The 21002-nt window shown below is 37.3% G+C and overlaps 1 protein-coding gene across 2 annotated transcripts in view; it reads right to left on the reverse strand.

Annotated features, from left to right (window-relative positions):
* Positions 1-21002, reverse strand: part of MLIP (muscular LMNA interacting protein) — a 103677-nt gene that overhangs the window by 61229 nt on the left and 21446 nt on the right. The gene's annotated exons all lie outside the window — the stretch shown is intronic.

Here is a 21002-nt window from a genome sequence, read left to right on the forward strand (position 1 = left end):
TTTGCCAGATATCAGGAAGAGGAACTGTACATGCCTTCACTAGATAAATAGAGGGAACCACACCCCAAACCATGGAACCTGACATGCTGACTTTCCCACTATTGTTGGTGTAAAAAAAATTCTTCTTTTTAATTCAAAACTATGGAGTACATTGATATTCCTTTGTTATATAACCTGATGTAAACCTTATGATGGTTAATTGTCTTTTCAATGAACTCTAATATGCAGAGGGTTGAACTGTATTGAATCATACAGGAAAACAGGATTATTGCTTCATCTCCTTTTGTTTTTTGTTTTTTTTTTTTTTGCTTGCTTGCTTGCTTGCTTGTTTAAAGTGAAATAAATTGAAGAGCTATGACTCTCATTATGCTTCTTTGTAATTTGCATCCTTAAGTAAATAGCAATTATAGAACAGAGTGGAATTATGGTTTACATTTCTTGATCATCTTGTGGCTGGAACATTAAAATGATGGACACAGATTTCCAGTTTTTAAAAACTCTAGGCAAATATTAGTTACTTCTACTAACAGCTGCCTCCTGGAGTGCTTGGGCAAAACAGAGGCAGGCTATTTGTAGAAATGCTGTCAACTACTCTTTCCTCTACAGTTTGGAAAACTGTGCTCTCTCAGACAAATGCAGGTGTGCAGGTACAAGGTGCTCTCCTACTTTTACTTCCCCTTCCATTTCACACAAGTGACACATTTCACACAAGCACTGGAATATATAATGCCCGTCCTGAATCAACAGCGAGAGTAACAGCTAAATGCTGCACCATGCCAGGAGCTCGGGTTGTTATTTTGTGTGGAGGAGAAACAACAGCTCTGTCCTTCTCTCAGGAGCTAAGGTACTTGAGTCTGATAATTTCTTTTCATAAAAGACCAACACAATTTTTAAAAATTAGCCAGCACAATAAACACTTAGTCCTTGCACCTGATGGAAGCCAGCCGAGTCCCATCAGTACTCAAGGATGCACTTGCTAGCGAGCAGCTGCCAGTCCCTAAGACACAGCCAGGGATGCAGCCTCCAGCCCAGCCCCTCCTGCACCCAAAGGTGCCTGCAAGGTGCAAGATTATCTGCACACAGGCAGGAGCATCACATAAGCATTAGTGATTTCTGTACAGCTGTCACAATTCACTGCAGTCTTACACTGTACCTGGGTCTACACTAAAATCAGCTAGAGATGGCCTTTGCTTTCCTGAAGACTTGTAGTTTCACTTTCATCTTCTCTTCTCTAATTAGGAAGTGCAGCTGATGACTTTGGCTACCTTGGTTGTCTTTAAAAACATTTTCCCCTTCTACCTCTCCCTCTAGTCATGCTCTTGCTTTGACACTTGACAGCAGCTGTCCTGTATCACTGGACATTCTTGAGTCAGAGAGCAAAATATTCCTTATAAAAGGAAGAGAGGGAATAAGTGTGCAAATAGAAAGCCCAAACACAAACAGACTTATGGCAAATTCCAATATAATGTGTCAGCATTGCTAAACTCCCAATATTTTATCTGCATATTTGTAACAAGGAAATACAAACAAGAAATTAGACTAGAAGCTCCAGGCTGTTGCATAGTAATGCAGACATCTTAATATCACCTTATTTTGTATGTGTCTTACCCTGCACTTCCAATTTTATTGCTTTGGTGGAACAATTACAGAACACACAGAGAAAACCTTGCTGTCTTTGGCCTAAAGACATTGTGGAAATAATCACCAAAATTGCTTGCAAGCTAAAACTATGGTTGGAAAATACATAAAAATAGACAAACAAGATTTTTTTTTCAGGTGGGAGATGCCATTAAATCATGACATTATTTCTATTCCCCCAGTGTATATTATTTTCTTAAAGTTTAGAAAGCATACACAAGCAAATACAATTACTGCATTTCAGACAGTTTCAAGTTGCTAGATACTGCAGTAAGCAGTGACAGGACTGTGCTCCTCTTAGTTTCACTCTTAGCAATTGAGAAACAGGTACTTCCAGCTGGTAAAACTGGTCATGCAATCTAAGCTGCTTCACAGAAACCTAGACAAATATCACATGACTAGCCAGAAAACACAAACATTGCCACTGAGGGAAAACAAAAGAGAAATATTTGTTGCTTTAGATTATTTTTAGTGCTTATTTCCATTTATGTATTTTTTAAAAATGGATAAAAATACTTTGACATTTTAAAATTTAAATTTTTATTGAACAATGCAAAGCAGAAGGAACTATTACATACTATTTCCTTCTTTAAGGTAGAAAAAAAGATGTTTGCACCTTTTTTATATACTTATACTTTTATATACTTATTATATCTTATTTTCCATCTCTCTCTCTGGCTGATGTTTCTAACCTTGAAGAACTGAAAAGAAATGAACAGGCTGGACTTCCAGCACTTCATTACATCTATTAATTACATCTATTAATATCCACTCTGATATGTAGAGGTAAACAGTAAAGAAAAAAGTTTAAAATTCAAATATATATTAAAAATATATTAAACGTCTTATCATCTTTTCTCTGTAATCAGTAGTAACAGCAGAGGTAATTCAATATCATACATTCCCTGCTGCTGGAATTCACTTGAATCAATACAGTTACAGTGACAGAAAAATACCAAATGTGACATCTATTGAATTCAATACTAAGGAATTCTAGTTTATATTATATAACCAATCCTATGCACAGGAAATAACTGATTGTTTATAATTGCAGCCTTCACATTAATTAGTTTTTTAAAGAATACAAATTATGGAGTTTAATATTAATAACCTTTGAATATCCACTGGTGTTTATTGGCAGCTGCATAATATATTGACAAAAAGCTTCAAAACAAAAAAATTCTAGATGACTTCCATGAGCTCCTATGTCATCAATTTACAAACAGGTTTGTTGCATAATTAATACGATCAATTTACAGCTGCCCTGGGGATAGTAACTTAAATTATATTAATTATTGTTTTCATTACCACAGCTTCTGTAGTCCTTAGTTGTTAAGCCCATTTTTATTGTCTTAGTTACCTTATGAACACAAACAAACACTTTTATTTAACCTCTCATATACACTATATGCATTCAGCATACTGCCTATTTTGTAATTGAAATAGAGGTTCTATTGTAAGTGATTGCTTCTCAGGACTTCCTTCTGGAATACAGATTGCTAAAGTGAAATTCAATATGCTGGTTCACGTTACCACTTCTTCCACTTATTTGTTAAAATAAAACAACACCCTGAGAAAACCTTAGTCTTGAAAGATCTAGTTCTTCCTTTGAAGATATTTATTTGTTTAAAGGACAGAAAAGGAAATTATAAGTAAATAATAGCAAAATTGTTGCGTGTACATCATGAAATAGAAATATGTTGACTGAAGCACTGTTTTGGTCAGAGCACTAATTCACATGCCCACAATTCCTGAGTGATAAATATAGCTCTGACACTCAGAGAGAGCACAGCTAACACCATTCACCCAGCCGGGGAGAGGGGCCATCCAAAAACACAGGCTGAGTTCTGTAATCTCTCCTTAAACTCCTTTTCTATGTTCAGACTAAAGTCAAACCATAAAGAGACATTTTCTCCTCCTCGAGACAGAGAAAAATCTAGTCAGATGGAATTATCAGTGAATGAGATGTAAGAATCTTCAGCCTATCTTCATATCCTGACTCATTACAGCTATCACAATAACCTAATATGGATTAGCAGTTTATTGTGTAATATGAGCTGTGGCTTTTCTAAAACCTTTTACAAACCGCAGCAGATGACCATATGAACACCAACTTTCTCTCTGTAAAACTTCAGAGGAAAATGCTAAACCCATTCCAAAAGTCCAGAATGAAGTTATAGTCAAGATGAAGTTTGTGCCGAAGTTCCCAAGGACAGCTGTGGTCCAGAAGCTTCCCCAGGCTTTATGATGTGCCCATTTTATCACCTTCAGCAAATCATTTGTGCTTCTTTCATTACATCAACACACACTCAAATGCAGACAAGTATCTTTTGAAAATGAATGTGTGATGTGTGTAAAGCACTAGAAAGAGCAAATGAATAATAGTAGAAAATTTTAATCTATTATTCAAAATGCAAGAGCTCATTCAGATTAAGTGGTTTTTTTCAGACATCATTTTAATTAGCTCTTCAGCCCAGCAGACTTTATACAACTGTAATTGCTCTTTGACACTGCTCTACTCATATGCAGCTAAATTTGATGAAAGTAAGTAAAAATAACATTTCATTTCCTCCTTTTGCTAAGGGCAAGTAAAATACCTTGCCTGTTATACTTACTTGACTTCATTAAATGCAGTACAACTAAATGGTCATAAAATATTAGACCTTAAGATGACCTGGGTCTTTAAATCATATTTATGTTATCACTGAACCCTTAAATGGCTTATTTGTTTCCAGTCTCCAAAACTTCTTAAGAAGCAACATCTCCCAAGTTAAAACACTGCGTTGTACCATCACCCATGCACCAAACCACAGCTAGGTTGTCCCAGACCCAGACTGCCCCTAGCTTCTCCCTCAGCAGGTAATCACCACTTCCTTCTGGCTGTCCTGTGTTCATGTTATTTTGTGCATCAATCAGAAATTAAGCTGAAATATTGTTGCTGATTTTGCACTAGCGTGGCCAGGCTTGCCATCGGGCCTTCCATAGAAGGCAGTCAAGGACTGACAAAAGTAGACTGGAAAAGTTTGAAGGCAAAAGAAAATGTTTAAAAATCAAAACAAAACAAAAAACTGGTGCTGTCTAAAATGCACATGGACTGTTTATCAAGTATTTTTATATTGTTCATTGTCAGAAGACTTCTTGGGAAATGTGAGACTTCAGATTAAATCCAGTGCCTGCAGATAAAGAAAAATATCTGCCTCGAAACTGGAGTCCTTACAAGGTCATAGGACTTACGCCTTCATATGTAGAGCACATTAACAGATACATTTAGAAACTGATATACATAATATATGCTTATGCAATGTCATGATGTCTCTGACCAACAAAAAAGGCTGCACACTGGTTAGTCACATTAATATAGCAGTAAGGCAAAACAGATCCCGATTTTCCAGTCCATTTTTGAACAATTCCAACTTGATTACTCAGTAAGAAACTGAAAGTTATAATTTATTCTTTTTTCCTGTAAGTTTCTTGCAATTTCAGCCCTGTAAGAGAGTCCCAAAATGTTGCTCTTACCCTCACAGCAACCTTAAAGCATGTTCTCATTAATCTATATGACATAATTCCCCTCATTGTGTTTTCCCAAAAGCTATGCCTATCAATAAGAGGGTGCTGTTTTCAAATCAAGCACGGGGAGGATAAACAAATCCCTACTTACATCTGTCAGAGTTGAAAGATCAGTCTTGTGGGATGATGCTAGCATGGAACTTCAATTTTATAGTATCACACATCAGCCATTCGCCTTTGGTGTCACAAAATGTCTGAGCAGCTGAGGGCCAGAGGGGTTTCAGCCAGAGCAGCTCCCTCCCCACAGAGCTGAGGCCACCACACACTGAGCACTGCCAGCCCTGCCCATGACACCAGAGGAGATTCAAGCCTAGAGGTGCAGCCACCATGGGTGAGCATCTCCACTGTTCTCCTTTCAAAAACACGTTGCAGAGCAAGTTTAGTAACACACCAGTGACAGTGTTGCAAGCAATGCATTTTGGAAGCAGGTGGTACCCAGCATCACAGCTGTGCCTGCACATACCCCTGCATGTGTTGAAAACTTATTGATAGAATGACAGAATAGTCTGAGTTGGAAAGGACCCATAAGGATCAATGAGTCCAACTCATTTTTTGTGTTGTGAGTGGCCAGGGATTGAACCCACAACCTTGGCATTCTTAGCATATGCTTTAACCAGTTGAGCTAATCTCCTAGCAGAGCATTAATTTTGTACAATGGATTACCTACAGAGTGACTCCAGAAAAAGGGTCTGTATGTGCTAATACTACATGTCATGCTTTCATAGCTTGAAGGCTGTTGAAGAAAAACAAGGTATTTTAAAAGATGCTTCCAAAAGTACAAGGACAAGATAACAGCAGAAGCCTTGAAAGTGCAAGTGTGGAATAGGAGCCTTAGGGTTACAAGCACAAATCATTAATAATAAGTTGTTAGTCACTACAGGAATGTAATCTTGTGTGCTGGTATTAAGGATAACAGAGCAAGCAAAGAACCAGTATCTGGCATACATAAAACATATCAAACACCATCAAATTTAGATATAGGATGTGCTGGCTGATGAAGGAGGAACAAGTAAACTGTTAACAAAGACAGTAACTTCAAGTGGGCACAAAGCACAGGGTAAGCCCCACCATCAACATCATCCACCTTCCTGCAAACCCCTGGAGATGCTGGCAGCTTCCATAAAAATGCATAGAAAATAAAAGTGATAGAAATGTCTAGGTTGCTTTCAACTGTGAGACCATTGGGAATGAGCTGCAATAATAGGACCATTTGGACTTTAAGTGTGAGTATGTCTGTACGTAGACTACATCATAATATAAATCCCATGTATGTGAGAGTTTGTGTGCACTTGGGTAAACAGTACAATGAGGAGGTGCTAAGAGAAAACAGATTGAAGAGAGGGTAAAGTGTGAGAGGTAGTGCACTAAAGTCTTTCCCAAATGGATAAACTCAGGGGATTAGTGGTCCAGTTGAATACAAAATAAATGACAAATTCAGAACACCAAGCATCAGCCCAAGACCACCAGGACACACTGGAACCAGCAATGAACAAGTTGAACCCCCTCCCTGTATCTGCTGTGCACAGACAAAGACTGCAGGATTATACATACAGGTCACTTTCCTAGAAGCCAAAGGCATACTAGTAAAGCCTTCTGCTTCTGCACAGAGGGCTGTGGCTCCAGCTGGGCATGAGTTAGTGCATGAGGGTTTGAGAAAGCTGCTTGGGTAAACAAACACACCCTGTGAAAAATTATCTCCTTTAATAACAACAGCCTCATTCTCTTAATATCTTGACTACCAAAAGGGTTTGTATAAATGTTGTTTTTGAGAAGTGTTTCCTTCAACATGTTCCTGTCAGGGAAAAGGGAATTAATAACATTATAACTCTGAGATTAGACTGCTAATTTTCTAATTAGAGTAACTAGAAATTTTTGCATCTCTATATGTGCTTCTCTAGCTTGCATGAGTTGCACAAGGTATCTGGTCTTACCACCCTTGAGGTTTGGTAGTGATTTGGATACAGCAGATGAGAGTGAGCATTTCTCACCCGTGCAAAGTTACTGCTCAGTTTTGAAGCACTGCTTTGCTGATTTGCTTAGATGCAACTGAAGGAGGACTGGTACAGCCTCACTTTAGCAGATGAGTTACACTTCAAACTTCTCCAGGTTAACAGCTGTGTGTGAAATCCCTCATGGACCCTTATGAGGATATGCTGGATATCAGGGCTCTCAGTGCTTCAGGGAAAACCTGCTGTTAGCAAGAGCACTGCAGCAATATTTGGCAAATACAACATCATTTGTTTCACAACAGCATTTTCTCTGTGTTTCCCCAGATAAAAGTCTATCCAAAACACTTCAACACAGTGTGAACACCCCAGTCATCCAAGTCTGACAGGAAGAAATGAAAAACCATGGCCCTTTGTACCATGGTCACCTGTTAATTGTAACATTTACTCTAAGGAAAATTGTCCTCAAACCCAAAGGACTACAGCTTCAGGTTCAAATTCATTCTCACTCCCAGCACTTTCAGCAAAGAAAATTCTTTCCAGGAGAGGATACAAGATGGTTTCCAACACTCCCCCCTCAGAGACTGCAGCTACCTCTGTAAGATTTAATGCTCCCATTCCCATGCCCCAGGTTAACAGATCCTGTCATTACCTCCTGCCCCGATACAACCAACAAGCTCCACCTGCTCTCATCAGAACATCAAAATGCAGTGATATGCTCACACACAACCTGCAGCTACTACATGCATGTCTCCACTGACAGCTGTCTCCTCATTTTGATCTTCTGATTTCCTAAAAGTTTCCTTTTCTTCTAATATTCTTCTTTTATTACTGCTGTCTGTTCTCAGCTAAAGAAAACTTTTTAAAGGTATATTTAAGTTTTTTGATGGCTTTTTCAGTTTAGTTTATTAAAATATTTTCATTTTGTAAAACAGTAGAAAAGTAAGGGATTTTGAGAGTTAAAATGTTTTGGACAAGTTTTATTTAATTGGAAAGTAGATATTCATTTAAAAATAGTTGATCTGGCAGGAGGAAAGTAAAGGCTGGCGTGATTTGCTTCTGGCAGCACAGATTCTTTCCTGTGTTTGGACTCTGCTATTACTATTATTTTAAAATAAGAATCACATTTTCAATAGGTATCTCCTTTCCCAAACTGCTACAACTTGTATCTGGGCACTGGTACTCCTGAGGAGCTATATTTTTGGAGCAGGGATCCAAAGAATATTAAGAGTTGTATTAAATTTTCAAAAGGCCATACAGCTGCCACCCACATGCCAATGACAGATAACAGCACATCTTTCATGCTTTGGTGTTATCTCACTAAATGATCATGACACACTCTCAAATATGTTTTCCAAGATTCAAAAAGCCATCTGGCATCTGGATTTAACAAGCTTTTTTATCAATCAGAAAAGGGTATTTTGAAAAAAAGAACAGCAACGCTGTCATAGATTTCAACACAGGCAAATTAAAACCTTAGTCTTTATTTACTCATATATGACCAGACTGAGGGCTTCCAGTTAATCTGACATCATTTTTTTTTCTACTGTCATTTCAGCAGGCAGCAATGAAAGTCTTGTAATACCAGCTAACCCATATTCCTCAGCTCCCTTCCATAAAGAAGAGAACAGAGTTCTCATTGATGGTACATTAGGGATACACAGAATCCTTTGGGAATATCTGCAGCTAAATTTTCAGCCATTAAACAAAGCACACATAGGGGAAGGCAGTTAATATTTTAATCTCTAAGAAATGGGTTATTTCATCTTGTATTATCAGCAATAGGCTTCCCATCAGAAGCTGCACCCTTTACAGTCATCTGTGCCAGGCATTTAATGAATAATCAATACAAGCTCATCTACAAGCATTCTTACCTGTCCCCTACTAATAAAACTCAGAGGGTTGATAATTCAGATGCCTCCTTCTGCAGTCTGCTGCCTGTAGTATGTAGAGCACAGTTGGAAGATAAATAAAAAATGAACATTAAGAAAGCAGCAACAAAATGTCTGTGATAAAACTGAAGAAGAGGTCATATTTTCCCCTTCTCAGCAAGGATTTTCAGAGGTCCTTTTAATGAGCTATTTTCTGAGTAGGTCTGTGTGGGCCCAGAAGAATGTTGGCTACAAAGAGTAATTATTCTGGCACTCAGCTACTAGCAAACAATAAGGTAAAGCTGAATGGCTGTTGGCTTCTTCTGCACGTTCACAGGAGGGCATGATAATAAACTTAAAATCTTGTTTTCTTCTCTGTGTTAATCATTTAAAAGCAGCTGTCTTTTAACTTGAGCTTTCCCAAGATAACAAGAATACTGCATGTTTGACAGTGCTAGGGTCATTTTCATATTACTTTATCTGTTGGGAAGAATAGTTATACTTGTTCCAATTAAATAACTTTATTTTTACTTATTAAATAATTTTACATTATATATATACAAACTTGACTTTGTCTCATTAAAAAAAAAATTGTTATTTTTCCACTTTGGCATAATAATTCACTAAATACAGTCGTGTACCATTCCTCAGATATTTTGGAGTGTAGGAGAAAGAATAGAAGAACTGTAGGAGAACAGCAGACTGTACATTTTGCACCAAGAACAAGCATAATTTCTTTAGACAACAAATCTGGGAAGTGAGAAAACAATTCATGATCAAGTATGGTACTAATGTCAGGGTTCTAAAGAAGAGTCTCCCAAATTTAAGCAAAACCCTGTCAGTGTTATAAAGAATACTTTGGAGTTTCAGTTGAAAATGTGTAAATAGCACTCTTTCCATAGATGCTATGAACTAACTAAAAGGATCAGAGGCTCAAAGGATTATAAAAAAGGGGAGGGGACTTAATTGAAATTAACAAAAATCTACATGCTGTCTACAGATACTTTCTTCAGAAGTTCCCAGTATTAGAATACAGGTGACAAAGCAATGGAAAACACTTTTGCATGTAGTAAGAAACAATGTAGGCTCAGCACTTAATTCCTATGTGTTTGTACAGTCATGATGTATCTTCTTTCTAGGAAATTGGAGGAAGGCATGAATGTAATAATCATAGGTTTAGATTAAAGAAGCAATTGAATTAATTTACTGACAGAACTACAATATCAGAGATTTTATAAATATTTTTGCCACCTTAAAATAGTTCAAAGCCTATATTTCCTATAATAGCCCAAAATAAACTCAGTACAATCAAGGTTGACCCTGGCAGTAATTCCAGTATATTTCATACAGATTCTTAAACCACCCTCATCACCAGGGTGATTACCCTTGATTACCCTCAAGTTGTGCATTAAGTGACATTCCTGACATACGTTACATGGGGTGGATTCTGTCCCTCCTCCTGTAAAGGATGTTCAGCATTTTGATTATAGGAGCGTTCATGAGTCAAGGTTCTCGTGTGCTGTGATTTCTGTTAGCTAAAGACACGTGCCCTCTTCTTCCAACTCTAGGTTTTAGAGTCCAAAATTTTGTAGCCATTCAGAGACCTTTGCTCCTTTTGCCTTAGTGGGAGATGAATCTGCAATCTCCTAAAAGCCGAGCAGATTCAGGGAAAACATCCCTTGCTTACTGCAGTGTTCTGAAATAAGTGGATTGAGGAGAATTGTGCAAGATTTCAGAAGAAATGGTGATTTTTAAATTTTTTTTTAATAATTTTGGACCATTTTTTCTTAAGAAAGTCAAATTTCACCCAATAATTGAGTGAAAATGAGTATGATTCTGAACTTCTGAACTTGGTCTTTGCTTTGAAAAGGGAAGAAATATATCTTGGATGAAGATTGAAACTGAAATTCAAATTAAGTAAAATAGGAGGTTAATATAAAGTTTTAAAAAGTGAAAACATTTCAGTTATCAGTTTGTTAGTTTGAGATATCAGTCACAGTTTTAATTTTCAAGAGCAGGGATCATTAAACGAGATATCAAATATATATCCTTCATTTAAATTCAACAGAAAAGACTTATAACTCATGCATTACTTTTTCATCCGATGTTTTGACAAGTTAGAAGATTTATAGATAATAAACAGATTTGGACTTAATAAAAGTCCTTGTTCTGCATCAGCAAATGACTCTTGCAAGTATTCTTTATCCCAGAGATTACATGTCCTGTGAACAATATTAAGAAATGACAAGAATTTTTAATGATGCTCTCCTATCTGCCTGCACAAGGCACCATGCAAGCTGTAAAAGATTCATAATCAATGTCTTTTGAACAGCTTAATTAGTTTACATAACACAGAAGCATATCTAGTCTCAAATTAAAAAAAAAAATTAAAACCCCTAAAACTCTAGATCAAATATCAAAAGAATCATAATAACAATTTATTGGCAATCCAATAAAATTTTAATTATGCAGACTTTTCAATAAATCTTTGGATTATTTTAAAGTATTCTAAACTCAATTTTTACAAAAAAGGCACTGCTGAACTATTTATGTCAAATTCCATTTCATAGTGTTAGACTTTATGTTGCTATTGACTACAGCTCTTTCTTCATGAAAAAAGTGATGAGGAGCTCAGTCTTGCCACAGCTGTCCAGGTGAGGTCTTGATTACAGCAGAGACTACAGGTCAAGGGGAGAGCTCAGGTGCCCAACAAAAGCCAAAGGCAGATATACCCACAAGCCCAGTCCTCTTCCCTAAACCATCCATTCTCTGACTCCTAAAGTGTAATCACTGACATGTTCTCCCAAAAACCTGTATCCTTGTATGTAGTATTTGTCTCACAGCTCCAGTCTCTGACTTTGCATCTGCCCTGTCTATTAGGTCTTGTTTGTTAACTAGCCAGAAATCGGCATGAAGAAAAGAATTTAACAGTTAAAGAAATTAATGAAGGTATTTTTTGAAGCAACTTAAAAGACCTCTTGGTCCAAAAAAATTACTTTTACTCTGCTTTCCAAGAAAGATTCTTTTAGAAAATTACCAAATATACTAGTAGATTATGAAATTCTATTAATTTAAAAGGTTGCCTTTAATTTCACTAGAAGTCAGATGCTTTTGTCATATTTTGTTGCATGTTGCCTTGTACATAGGAAATCCCATCTCCTTTGCAATTCTGCCGTGGACCAGGGATTTTTCATTTAAGTATTTTCTTCCACACTAAAAAAGTCAGTTTGCTTGAACAAAACCTTTTAACAGAACATATTTGGCTTCATTCATTTTATCTGGATGATGCCTTGAATACAGGAGGGAATGATTAGTGGAAGCACCAAAATGGAGAGACAGAAGTGCTTTTGAATATGTCTCTCTTTGAATGACAAGAATAAACTCACCCCACGTTTCCTACAGTGCTGATGAATGACCCAGCTACCAGACTATTTTCAGATGTCTCTCTCTCAGATGTGTTTTTCAGCATAAGATCTGAAAGAGGCCATTAGTATCAGAAAACAGATTGCCAAAGCTTGAAACCTTCCTTCCGATAATGTCTTTTCCTAGTCACAGTTGTCAGACACAGTTATTGAATGTTATAATGGTGTTACAACCTTCTGGAGTTGGAGAAACATTTAACTCAAAAATCCTGACACTAAGGCCTTGGAAGACGGATTTGTGGAGCAAGAAAGGAGCTCTAGGTAACTGTGAGGTGACAGGTTTTGTTTTGCAGCACTTACTGGAACCTGCCTTTTGCCTGCAAGCAGCCAAGAGCCACTGCAGCACCTGATAGTCACAAACAAGCCAGAAGGCTGCAGGTGAAGGATCTGCACATCTGATCTGTCATCAGCCTTTATTCTTCTTCCAAAACAATGCATATGAGAAATGCACATGGTCACAGATTTGAAGCAATTGGCAGACATTTTTGTTTGGCTCCTCACTAATGCTAAATAAACGTAAGATTTAAGGCTGTACTGACCCACAGCTGTTCTTGGCAAAATTCAATAGCAAAAAAGGTTTATAGAGAGTGATTTGTGCTACAAAAACAAAATCAGGTCTGCTTAAGAGCTCCTTGTCTGCTACATAGGACACAAACTATCTCTTAGTCATTGCATTTTCACTCCAATTTACTAGAACCTCAAAATTCAATAGAGCATTCAGGATTAAGAGGCTCTGGCATGGTTTCTGTAGAAAGTGCGTGTCTTTGTGCGTGTGTGTGCTCAAACGAAAGACAGGAGAATGTTATGTGGGTGGAGGTGAAGTGTCAAGAATTTGGGATTTGCTTTTGCAAATAGCTAAATCAGCAGACTATATACTTCTCCTATCACAATACACTAGGCCTTGCTCACATGAAACTCTACAGTTTAATGGATTTTTTTTAATTAAAAAATTTGACTGAAGCAAGATTTTATGATGTTTTTGAGATTGCATCAAAATAGAAATAAAATAGGCTTTCATACATTTGCACCTGCTACTTAAAAATACTCTTCATTCCATGAAGATTAATGAAAGGAACAGTTCCATAAGAATAATGCTGTATCACTTCAGAAGACCAAAGTCTAAACTATCAGCTTGTTTTAACCCTAATTACCCATGTGACACACTTCAGAAGTTGTTTTCTCATCCAAACTTAGTTTATCTCTCTTGGAACATATGCATCTGATTGCAAGACTATTTTTAAAGGTTATTATCTGTCAGAGGAGGTACAGATAGTGAATTATTCATCTAGGGACTGCTGGACATCCACAACTGCAAAATAAAAAAAAAAAATACTGTGCAGCAAATAGATTTATATAAATAGCCTACCATTACTTCTTCCCTGGATAGCATGAGAATGTGTTTCTGCTAATAGGGGTTAACTTATTTGAATGTGTTAGTCAAGCATTTGCAGCCATGTGGCCTTTCATATCTGGTAAAACAAGACTGAGACATCCTGAAAAACTCTTTTGCAGTATTTCTTATTCAGCAACATTGAATTCTACATCACTTCTAAGATATTTATCTTCTTTTTTTGTTTCTTTTTTTTTTCTTTGCTGTTTGTCACCATTTTAAAACATCTGCTACACAAATACACACTTAGAAAGTATATTCTGGGAAAGAATTCTTATACACTGCATCCATCATTGCAACTGATCCATTAGATAAACCCTCTGGTAAAGCTTCATGTTTCTTCTCTGTTCACATTGACTGCACACTTTTCTAGGAATTTTAAAAATGCACTCGCTAAAGTATCAAACACAACTTCTGAGAGCCTAATGAGAGCTAGTTCAATGCAAAAGCTTTTTTCATTATTATTAATATCATAAAATGACAATATAATTATTGAAAAATGAAATATAAAATCGAATAAAATAGAGGCATGACATCTTTGAAGAATATGCGAAGAATGTAATTTACTCATGTAGCAGCAAAGAAGATGCACAAAAAAGTCACCAAGAATTGTTAGGTTTTGACATCAAATGTAAGAGATTTTCAAACACTCAAATTCTGTTCAGAATGCAGGGAACCATTAAAAGCTTCTTGAAATTTTCTGAGTAAAATTGAATCATTGGGGGTGGAGGAAGCCAATAATTAGAATATTTAAGGGAAAAAAAAGTTAAAATATTAGGTTAGCAAAAAGTAACAAAGAGAGATTCATTTAACAAATACATAGAAATTCCACCAAAAAATTCATATAAATAATTAATATTTAGGGCAATGTAGAAGCAGCTAAGGATTAGCTGTTGATCAGGACATGGGAATGGAAAGGACAATTTAGGTCCCTTGCTCTGGCCCAGTGAATATTCAATTAGTTAAACAACATGAAAGACTTTCATTAGGAGAAACTCACTGACATACTCTGTGCCTAATGATGAAGTATTGTAATTGCCTCGCAAATGGAGAGATGTGGGCTCAGCTCCTCATGCTGGCCCCTCTCTCACGCTGCTCTCTAGGTGTCAGCTCTCAGACACAGCCTGAGAGCCTGAGACAGCACGCTGCACAACTGGCACTCTGGCTGATCCAGCGTGGCAGTTTTCATAGTCTCATTCTCACAAGAAACTGATACCTGGTTTAGAGGCCTAAATTTGGAAAGAAGTCACAGCTGAGAATGCCGAGCAAGGCGAGCTGCTCACCCGTGGCTCCGTGTCAGATCCTTACTGCTTCCAAGGGCCGGGGCTTGGGTGCTTTTCTACAGCTGGCTTTTCCTGATGGCTCCCCGAGGCAGCGTCACAACTCTGGGGTCACAACTTTCTTGGGTGATTACTACAGATAGATCCAAATTATCCCTTCCTAAGCTCCAGAGCTCAAGAGACCTGAGCCAGTCTGGGTCACCAGCCGCACAAATACAGGCTAATTGTGTGACACGTCACCTAATTTAATAAGCAGAGCACAGCTCTATGCTAGCCAAATGACTCATCCTCCACACCAAAGTGGCTCCCATCCAGATGGTCACAGCAGGGTGGTGCCTCCTTTCCTTTAAACATGGCCCTCCAAGCTTTAGAGAGGATGTGTCTGTGTGCATGGACAAAACACTGCACAGCACCTGCAGATGAGTTGCAAAGGCAGCACGGGGCTAAGAGCCATTGTGGTCCCACCTCTCATGTCTCACAGGTTCCAGCAAGCAACTCTCAGTTCTGACAAAAGATCTTTTTGGCCCAAATGTGCACTGCTGAGCTCTTTGTGCCCTAGACAAAGCCCCACACTTTCTGTGCCCTTCCATAGTACCTACATGGTGAAAATAAAAGTCTATGGCCAAATCAACTCCAGTGAGATCTAGAATGCTAAGCATCATGAACTTGTGCATGCAAATGACTCACAGCTCAGATTCCCACCACCTATTCAGGGTCCATAGCAGTTATATCACCCTAAAATTCCTGTACTTTGGAGGATTATGCAATTTGCAGCACAAAGTTTTCCAGAGTACCTCCACTAGATCAGCCTAGTGTTTTGATACCAGTCATTCACATTCAGAAGTTAGCAACCTCTAATCAACTTTAAATTGCAATCAAATGATCGACACATCTTAAAGATGCATTAATCATTACATAAGTAATAGTAAAACTCTATTTTAACAGAAAAAGTATGCTGTTCCAGACATCAAATTTTGATGGAAATCACAAAAATGGATTTTTATGCTGAAAAAAAAAAAAATCTTTGAATCACATTGAATCTGTTCACTACTTGAATTGCTGGCAATGAAATTAATTGTATGACAGCCTTTCATACAAAAATGTTTCTCTATAAGCATTTCATATCCAAACCAATAAGTACTATCTTTGTTGCTAGGGGGGGGAAAAGGCACAAAAATAACTACTGCCTTCTGAAGGAGATATTAAGGGCAACGCTTACAAGTAAACTGAACTAATAGACAATTGTCTTACTCCTGCCAAGGAATGACATGACAAAATCAATGTGATATATATGTCAATACATGCCAATGTTATTTTAACATCAAATCAGAGTCCTAGGTCAATGTTTTGCATAGGTGGTGATAAAAGTGACACTGGTAATAGCAGTGTTACTTATCAAGATGTGTTATGTCAGCTTCCTTCTGTTCCTGTCAACACTGAAAACGTATAGTGATAATGCACTACATATGCTACCCACCTCTCTCTGCCAGCATCAACCTAACTTATGCCAAATCTTTCTAGAAACACTAATCAACATGCCTTGCTACAGAGAGCTGAGATACTGAGGCTGCCTAATTTAAGATGCTGATGAATAAGTAATTAACTTTCAAGCATTACAAGCAAACTAAGGTTCTGCCAATGTAGATACTATAAAAGGCTGGCAGTGATTGCAGTTGAATATTCTAATAGCTTTTATATTATAAAAATACCTCATTTTTTTACTACCATATATACCATCTACTAATACAATAATGGCAGTATAATAGAAATGTCTGATTACCTACAGAAGACCTAGAAATAATTTTTATATGTCTTCTCCCAGTGAAGATTTTATTAAAGACCACAGCACACATATGCAAGAGATACAGTGCATTTTCCACTGTCAATAAAGGAGACAAAAAACATCATTTTAGCCTAACTACTGTTTTCCATCTGTGACAGCCTTCATAAAATAAAAATACCCCTTAGAAACACTCATATGCATGACAGTAACTTTTCTGGGCCCAAGTATCACCTTCAGGAAAGACTAGTCCCTAAATCTATAGCAATTTGGGAGTAGTCCTTTGTAGCTCATTCCCACTTGCACAGGCTCTGGTGAACACTGCCTGCAGTGGTGGCAGCAGGTGCTCAGGTCACAGCCACTGACCAGCGTGTCCATGGCTCACTGAGACCAAAGGGGGACAATGCAGTGTTGTATCTGCCCAAACCAAACCAATTAAGGAGTTCTGAGGAGAGATGGGATGGAAATTCTGGGACCAGAGGGGCCTCTGAGATTTCACTCTGAGATTTTAATTTATTTCAGTGAAGAAACATCATCAATTTTCTTTCAGAGTATTTTAATGAAAATGCTTATGTGAGGTCAGATGTGCTGCTCTTACTTTCTCTATTGAGAAAAGAAAGCACAGGGTGGACTTGGATTATATTGTCACAGAAACCTCGTCTAATCCTGCATTAGATCCTCCCAAAACATGAGACAGAAGACCACACCATTAACAATGCTAGATATTATTACTGTCCTAAATTCAGAACTAAATGTAAAATATATCTTATATCTTATTCCTTATATGAATCTCCAGAGTAACAATCTTTTTTGTTATTATTCTTTTTGGCTTAAATATCCATCTCATTAAGCAAGACACATGACAGGGACTAAGATATTTGAAGAATCACTTACAAAAATGCTAACAATATTATTACTTCACAAATTTGATGCTTTAAAGGGTTTAAATGCTATCAATTTGGAAGATATTTCCTCTTTTCTGTCCAAATTCAGGAGCAGTATATCTGGTATGACAGGAAGTGCACCATAAATATTATAGATAGTCAGAAATAATGTATTAGTTTGTCAGATTTTACAATGGCTTCTAAACTACTTAAAAAACCTTATTGTTTATATGAACAAATTACATCAGTAATCTTTGTAGTAAGCACCACCTGAGTTTTACATTTATAGTTATTAGCATGAGGTTAATCTCCATCAGTCAACTGCAACTGTAATAAAATACATCCTTGAGCTCATGGTGTGCAATTCTATAAAAGCAATTACATTTCTTTGCCTACTATGGAAGTGAAGTTTTTTTGTGACAGCCAGCCAAGTTCATTCCCAGTTATAGAGAAAACCAATATAATAGTCTCAGGATCTGTCTGTTATCTCCAAAAAGAATCCATTGCATGCTTCAATGCACATAAATGTGTATAAATATCACTGCACCTTGTCAAACCCTAATTCTCTAAAAGCATTCCCAAAAAAACATACTTGATCCATGCAGTAAGTACTGCCATGAAAGACAATTTTAAATTAAACCAAATAGCCTTAAATTGAAAAGGATATGACACTGAGGAAAAGGAAAGCTAATGAGACCACATTCTTTAATACAGGCCCCACAACTTCTAGACAAATCCTAAACTATAGCTCAAATGTGACAAAGTAGCAAGTACCTTTCTAACCACAAAATTACAATGATATTTGTTCCTTTGGGGTGGAGAATCTCTTAAGAAAAACAAAGCTTTGTTCATTAACACAGGTCTTGCTTAAATCAGAGAACACCTAGTGATCAACTTCAGACTTCTTATCATCTATACTGTCTGTTGATGCATAATTCCATACAGCACTACATACCATATGGCACTTCAACATCATATAAACCATTGCAGGTCTCTTCTTTTTCTTTAAAGCCATCTAGATATGTTTGTAACAGTAAGCAAAATAAAAAAAAAAAAAAATTGACACCACTGTGCCTATGAGAAAGCATTACAGTAATGATGGAGCAAAGTTTATATGGAGCTAAAATTGTGCAATAGTAAAGAATGAATCCTGCAGCTTCAGGAATGCATAAAAAATCTGAAGTATCTGAGGAGGAGTTCATTAGAGAGGTAAAACTCATCTGAGGGTATATTAAGGGATTGTGGGTTTCTTCTTTAGCTGATGTGAACTGCCAGCACTCCTTGTATCTCCCTTTGGCTTCACTGGTCCACAGCACAGAACCAGTGGGGAAAAAAGACAGACCAGGAAGATGCATTCAGGTGGGGATCAGGAAACATCTTCCAGTGCCATCTAGCACTCTGAAACAACCCATCAGGACAGTAAGGCAAATTCTGGGCCAAACTTCAGTGATCAGGCTTTTAGTAGCACAGGAAAACAAAGACTCAAAGTATTCCTTGCATAAAACATTATCTAATATTATGAATCTATCGTAAGGACTATAATTTATTTGTTAGAATGTTTTTCATTAGCATATAACCCATTTCTAAATACCTTCCTAAACATTGTTTAGCATCTAATTCATATCCATCATAAGCTATTTATAAGTTGTTTGATTTTGTAAGTTGCTTGTTTCAATTTCAAATATTCTTTCTATTACACTAGGAAGAGGCTGGCAATATAGAGATGGTTACACTACCAAACAAGTACAGGTGTGTAATATAGGCAGTTGTTTTTCCTTTTCAAACCAGCTTTCTGAATAAAGTCTGCCTGAAGAAACTTACACCTATGTATTCCCCAACCAGCAGGCAAGATGTCACTCTTGCAAGAGGTAATGCTCATTCCCTCTTCTATTACACTGCTTTATATTCAGAAAATATTCAGTATTTATGATTGCTTATTTCCCAGCAATAATTAAGGGACATTATTACTAGAGAGTGAGATTTGGGGGCTGGGATGCATCTTAAGGTTGGTTTAAATTATTTAAAGCACCCACATTCCCCTGCCCCACTCCAGGAGGATGCCTTTTAAAAAGGGACAATTATTATTCTTTTCCCTTTCCTTTTGTATTAAACAGAAATCACCATCCTGTGGATCTCTGTTCTGTGAGGGAGGCTCAGATCAAATTCATAGGATCAAAGGACTTAACAAAAAAACTTCTGCTTTCTACATTTGTGATAGAGATATGGTTTCAGACAGGCACCAAAATACTCAGAATATACTGTAAAATGAAGCCACTGAAGCTGAAATGGATGTGCTTGGTAAATTTTCATATAAGAAAACCTTAGATGACCATGACTTGAAGGGAACTAAAAATAGTTTTTTCCAGAATTTCGACGGAGATATTTGAATTATGTCTGAATCTTATTCTGGGTGGGAAAAGCTTTTCATCTCAGGTCCTGGAAAAGGAGACTTCTTCCTTGCCCTGCACCATAGTAAGCTAACTGGCAAATATGGTCAGCAAGAGCCATTTAATTTTTGTCTTCTGTCATCTCTAACTCAAGAATTGTGGTATAAATCTGGAAAATAAATAGGAAGAGACCAGATTTGTTTTAGACTAAATGGACTGAAAATAATCTACATGTCATAAAATTGCACTGTCTCTTGGACTAATCTACATGCCAGAATATTGGAGTGCTCTGTCTCAGTGCTGATATGTTACCTTCTGTCTTAAGACTTACAGTGTCTTTAGAATAGTGGGCTTGGTGGTGGGAAGGGAGATAAAACTTAAGACGTCCTTCCAAGACACCCCTCTGGGTCTGTAAATTAAGCAAATGTGAACATCTTTTTACAAATGCAGGGGAGGGGCCCACAACAAAAAGAAGGCAGCCAGCTCCATGGTTACATGCATGTGTGGGGTCAGGTGGAGGTACAGAACCTTCTAGAGAGCCTGGCATAGCTCCACATCAAGTTTCAGTAAACTCACTTCTTTTTCTTCTTTTTATTTCTTCTTTTTTTTTTGGTAGTAAAGTCTGATCAAAGCAGACTGAAGCTAACAGTTTTATATATACTTATTTCCACTTCATACTACTCAACTTCAGGCAATTGCTGTGTTAAGCCAGCTTGATTTGAAGAGGCTGCAATCCAGTGAGCAATATGACTGAGAAAAAGAGCAGCAGCTCTTTTCCAGCTCTCCTCCAGCCCAACTCCTTGTCTGCAAGTGATGTTCTTTGTCTCCTTAGTCCAA

The sequence above is a fragment of the Vidua chalybeata genome, chromosome 3 (genome assembly GCF_026979565.1).
Source record: "Vidua chalybeata isolate OUT-0048 chromosome 3, bVidCha1 merged haplotype, whole genome shotgun sequence".
Classification (NCBI taxonomy): Eukaryota; Metazoa; Chordata; class Aves; order Passeriformes; family Viduidae; genus Vidua; species Vidua chalybeata.